Genomic DNA, 6,086 nt, shown 5'->3' with positions numbered 1-6,086 from the left:
TGCATATAAAGTTGGTGCATATAATATAACACACATGTAATTGCATAAGTAGTACTCTCCGATGCAAATCAAGTCGATGCACCATAGTACAAGCATGAAGATCGATCTATTACACACATGTACCATAGTGGTACACTCCGAGTCAAACTATATATACACACAAAGCAATCGAGGAGCTGGAGAAGATCTTTATGCATAGTGGTACTCTCCGGATGGTGGTATGACTTCCCGAAGGAAAAATCCCGCCAATTCATCGCCGATTGCTTTGAAGCGCTCCTCGATTCCGATCTTCTCCCGCTTTCTTCTCAACTGTAAAAGAATAAGATGAATACATGAGCTATGTGTGTTATATCAAATCACAAATCAAACAATTATTACTGAAACTCAGCACAACTTATGGTAAGAAAATAAATTTGTGAATATTATTTTCGTACCTCTCTATTTCTTTCATTATTCGCTCTCTCGCTGACAATTCTGTGGATGTACTCGCAAACGTAGTATCCACATAGATTAGTCCCCGGTGGTTGTTTTGCGCATTTCTGTACAAGAATATAATTCAGTCAAACAATAATGAAGTATGATAAAGGTGTGTGGACCTAGGTAGTACTACTTACTTTGTTCGCACGCCATATCAGCTTCGGTTTCCAATCATGGGACTGATCTTCCTTGATGAAAGTTTCCCATACGCTGCCCGACAAAAGAAAATGCACAAAAGAGTTATCAATCGGTTGATATCGGAAACTAACAAAAAAACCGATAAGAATTTGAATTACCTTTTGAGCATAAGAAAACAAGACTTGTATTGTATAGGCTCTTTGGTTAGTGAGTCAAAGACTTCAACTTCTCCTTCGTACATTTTAATGACGATAAGAATAAAGTGAAACCTGCGCACGTTTAAATATGTAGTGTCATATATATAAGTGAGCAAAATAGAATGTGTTATAAGAGAGTAACACTCATGGAAGTTGTAAGGCCAAAGTATTGTCTTTTTGTCACGTTGTCGCTTCAAAAACCTTAGCAAAGTCTCCGGTGTATCCCTGTTATAGAGGGGTTCTTCTATGGTCTTGACATGCATTGTGTCCGGGTCAATGAACCCAATGTCCTTGATTTCATCCCTTTTGCATTCGAGCATCTTCAATCTGCATAACATAGCGCACAAAAGATTATAATTTGCAGATAATCAAGGAGCTGAGCTAAAGACTTCTCAAATTACATAAATAAATCACTTACGTACAATAGCAACCGACGATAGATTTGTCGAGGGCCCGAAGATTGTATAACTGGAAAAGCTCGGAGAAGTCAACGCTCACGAGTATTCTTGGAAGTAGTGCTCTTCCTTAACTCGCACCATGATAGTCTCCATCCCTCCCTTTGCGGCAACACCGTACCACGTATGCAAGTTACGCATACTTGTTGGTAGCTTGCTGAGATTCTCGACCAAATCTTTCCCTTGAACATATTGATATACTACCTTAGCCATGGCGTAATCGGTTGAGATTTGTCGAGAACTTTGAACGGCCTTCTCGTCAAACACCTTTAGAGGGGGGACCGATTTAACGGGTTGTTCTCCGAGCTGGTAGACTTGGTGTATCCCTTTTATCTCCCTGATACCCGAGCTGGTAGTGGGGTTTTTCGCCTCCATCATTTGGTCGTACGACCTTTCAATAGAACGCCTATAGTCAGATGGCGGCGATGGTTCAGGGTTATACAGATTCTCGACTGTACGATAAACCTTCACCGGATCTAGTGTCTTCTCAAAAGGTATCTCTGGCTCTTTCTTAGCAAAAAAGGCCCTCCGCTGGGACTCAACGGCTTCCTGGTTTTCCTCGGGAGTTTTTTCCCAAGGTAACGTCTCAATAGGCGGCTGTGGTTTCTCCTTTCTAGATCTCGTCTTAGGCGGCGTACCATTCCGCTTACCGTGCGCTGTCTTACGCGGAGGATCTCGAGGTGGTGGACTCATGCGGGGTCCCTCTCGGTAGGTATGGACTTTGCTGCTCATGTGGACTGCTAGGAGGAGGAGTCGAAGGCCTTTGATGCTCATGTGGACTGCTATGAGGAGTCGGTGGCCTTTGCGTAAGGACGACGTACTTCTTCGGCCATAGGGCGAAACCGTGCTTGACATCGGCAAGTGTCCTCTCATCGTCACCTCTAGGAATATCAAGCTCCACCGATTCAAAAGCGGAACAACTTCATCCACCCCGACACGAACACGACCAGGTGGAATGGGCATATGGTGGTGCGTTGCTCCTTCTTCACTTGGGTAAACATAACCGACCGCCACCTTAACGAGACGCGGTTCGAATAACATATAGAGCTCGCAATCTGTCTTCTCCGTGACATAATCCACGGGTAGCTTCCTCCACATCCGTCAAGATGCGTGGAACCCACACCGCTTCTTCGCCGAGATGGGGCGGCATCGGCTTGAGGATCCTGTAGGAACATCGGCTGGTCAGGTGGCCTCTGATTTTTCTCAAGCGCCTCCACCCTAGTTAACAATTCCGTTACAATGTCGGCATCCTTCTTCTTCTTCCGCGAACGGCTTCTATAAGTGTCAGCGGACTCTGGGAACGCTTCCTTCATGGTGAGACCTGGGCGAGCTCGTACCCGTCCAACGTGTTCAGGATTCCCCAGAGCGAGTGTCAGCTCGTCATTCTCTCTATCGGGAATGTACTCTCCCTTTCGAACCTGTTCAATTGCAGCTACAAGCTTCGGTACGATTTGCTCAATCTTTTCCTTCCATTTTCCCTCCGCAACGATCAGCCCTGTCTTTGGGTCCAACCCTGCCCCATGCGCGAACAACCAGAACTTGGACCGTTCGGGCCAGTCCCATGTCTGTGGAGTGATTCCTGCAGCCATCAGTTCATTTTCATACGCTATCCACCTCGGAATGGCAGTCTTGTAGCCACCTGACCCCATATGATGCCAAATTGTCTTCTTTGCAGCATTTTTCTTATTTGTGACCGATCGAGACACAAAAGTAGACGATTGCTTATACCTCTTAAATTCTTGCCAGTGATCCTTTATCTTCACTAGATTATCATCGAATACTGGATCTTCATTCTTATATTTGTCCCATAAATTTTTCTTCCAAGTCTGGAATTGTATGGCCATCTTCTTGAGAGTCCATTCCTTGACTTTATTCTTACCCTTCCGTCATGTCTTCCGGTAGGCTGAAGCGTGTCGTGAGTTTCCCAAAGAAACTTTTTCATCGCGTCGTTGACATAACTAGCTTCATTGTCCGCTTTCTTCGGCTTATGCCACTCTCGAATGCTGATCGGTACATGGTCCCTAACAAGAACTCCAGCTTGACTTGTAAATTTGGTGCGATGATCTTTGGGATGCACCGGTTCACCATTATCCTTAAATGCCGTGAGGGCTAACCTACCCTCGCCCTTTAGAACTCGCGTCGGGCCTCGTTTTGTTTTAACAGACTTGCTCGATGTTCCAGAAGGCTAATAGAAAAATTATTCGTTAATAAGTGAAATACAAATAAATGAATGCATCTAGTGATATGAACATAGACTTGATACATAAATATACACCTCGGCGGAGTTTGTTATGGAAACTTCGTTGTCTCTTCTAACTTGTTCGGACTCAAGTCCCTCGCCGAAATCATTCGTAAAGTCGGCAAAATCTGTTTCATCTCCATCAGCCCCACGGGCACTCTCATATATCAATTTCTGCACCGCTTCTTCCCCCTCCTCATCTCGGACGAAGGTGCCGTCCGCCATAGCTCAATGTCACTACAAAATTAAGAAAGCAATTATATTTCATTCATCTTGTCATGATCATATAACAGATTGCTAGATGGATAACAATTGAAATGAAGAAAGCAATAACCCTAACCCTAACCCACGGACTCGGCGTTCCTCCATGGACTCGGTGTTCCTCCATGGACTCGGTGTTCCTCCTCTCGCTCTTCTTTCTCTTAATCTACTACGGTGGTCCTATTTTTCTTTCCCTAAATCTACGACGGCGGTGACCATCGACTCGTGCTCCGGCGTGCGGGTGCGCAGCCTCCACATCCAGAACGCGCTCGTCGGCCGCGTCCGCCCCTACCGCACTTCATCAGTAACTCCTCAATTTTATTTTCAAATGGCCCACATTTGCATGTGTTCTTCCACCACTCTATATTTCTAAAAAATGTTTCGTTGTTCATCGATTGTTTTCTCCGGAATTAATACTAATGCATGTTTGTCAAAAAATATTTATTTTTTCGAGAACACATACTACTCTTTTCTTTTACATTGACTTAGGAAAATAGGTACTCTAATATTCGCTGCCCCTTTTAACTCTTCAAACTCAACGGCGTCTCCTTCAGCCTCGACGACGCCGGCGGCGGGAGGGACGCGTCCATGGCCGCGGGAGCGGGACCGGGCAAGGCCAGCGCCGACTTCGAGTTCTTCCTCGCCGGGTGCTCCGCGGTGTCCACCATTCTCCCCGCCGACCAGCTCTTCTCCGGCGGCAAGCTCGTGCCGCTCCGCATCCCCACGACCTCGTCTACCAGCTCGACCGCTGACGGGGTGCCGACGCGGACCTAGACGGAGCACGGCCTCCCTCGATCTCCCGGGCGCACGGCCTCCACCACCGCGCACGCGCGGCTCGGCATTGGGTCGAACACCCCGCGGGCGTGACCTGGCCGGCGCCGAGGCGGAGGCCGGAGCGCACAGCGAGACGCCGACCTAGACGGAGCAGCAGCGAGGCAGCGTGCAGCGCGCGGGCGAGGGCAGGACAAGGAGAGGGACGCCGACGGCGCCATGGTGCGGCGGCCGGCGTGGAGGACGTACGTACCTGCCGGCGCGCGCGAGAGAGAGAGGAGTTCGACGGCGCGGTGCTCGACGGCGTGGACGACGGCGAGCGCGCGGACGATGGCAACGGCGACGGCGCGGAGTTCGACGGCGTGGTGCTCGACGGCGGCGGCGTCGTGGTGCTCGACGGCGTGGACGACGGCGAGCGCGCGCGACGATCTTGTGAAGATTTTGGGGGATTTGGGGGAGATTTGGCCGCGCGGCTAAGTCAAAATGCTCAGGAACGACCTTTGGCACGGTTGGTGCCACCAACCGGTACGAAAGGCCTTTCGTACGGGTTGGTGGCACCAACCGGTGCCAAAGGTTTTTTTGTTTTTCTTTTTTCTTTTTCTGTTTTCTTTTCTTTTTCTTTGTTTCTTTTTCTTTTCTGTTTATTTTTTCTTCTCTGTTTCTTTTCTTTTCTTTTCTTTTCAATTTATTATTTTCTTTTATTTTCTTTTCTATTTATATTTTCTATTGCTTTTATTTTTTCTTTTCTTTTCTATTGCTTTTATTTTTTCTATTGCTTTTCTTTTTCTTTTCTTTTTCTTTTCTTTTCTTTTACTTTTTCCTTTTCTTTTATTTTCTATTTATTTTTTCCTTTTCTTTTCTTTTTCTGTTTCTTTTCTATTTCTTTTCTTTACTCCCGCCATGACGCCGTCCGCGCGGGAAAGTTTCCCGCCACGTACGACGTCGCGCGGGAAACTTTCCCGCCACGACGCCGCGCGTGGGAGAAAAAAGGCGGGAAAGAAAGGGCGGGAATGAAATTTTATTACGATTGAACTCGAATTAAAAGTACATAGCTTAACTGAAAATTAAAGATACATGACCAAATTCTACTGGGGAGTCATTCAGTCATACTCCTGCCTAGCCCTGTAGTACTCGCCACCGTAGTCGTCGTAGTCGCCGTCATCATCGTCGGCGGCATCGGGGTCGCGGTACTCGAACGTCGGCGGGTGAGCACGCGTGGGCTGGGACTGAGGGTAGCGCAGGCGGGGGCCACGGTAGGCCATGACGCCCTGGAGAGTCCGGCCGCGCCACCACAGCCGACGGCCGGCCTCGTTGAAGTTCGGAGGAGGCGGGCCGCCCTCCTCGTGCCTGGCAAGCGCCCTCTCACGCCGATTGATGAAGAAGCTTTCCCAAGTCGGGCTGTAGTCGGGATGCCACTGGGGATTCCTCCGCTGCTCTGGCGTGAGCTCGAAGTAGTAGTGGTTCGTGATGGCCATCTCGCGCGCCACACCTAGAGGCACCGGAGGGACCGGTACGCCTCCGACGCTTAGCAACCAGCCGGTCGGGACG

General features: G+C 48.5%; 1 long non-coding RNA gene across 1 annotated transcript; it reads right to left on the bottom strand.

The window, feature by feature from the left end:
• LOC127348454 (uncharacterized) lies at positions 1–888 on the bottom strand. Its single transcript, XR_011744362.1, has 4 exons — positions 774–888; positions 615–687; positions 435–539; positions 1–309 (listed from the first exon to the last, which is right to left on the bottom strand). It is a non-coding gene; the product is annotated as an uncharacterized lncRNA (long non-coding RNA).
• Positions 889–6,086: the final 5,198 nt, after the last annotated feature.

Source organism: Lolium perenne, chromosome 4, assembly GCF_019359855.2.
Source record: "Lolium perenne isolate Kyuss_39 chromosome 4, Kyuss_2.0, whole genome shotgun sequence".
Taxonomy (NCBI): Eukaryota; Viridiplantae; Streptophyta; class Magnoliopsida; order Poales; family Poaceae; genus Lolium; species Lolium perenne.
The sequence above is the reverse complement of the archived record's forward strand: the minus strand, read 5'-3'. Positions and strand labels throughout refer to the sequence as shown.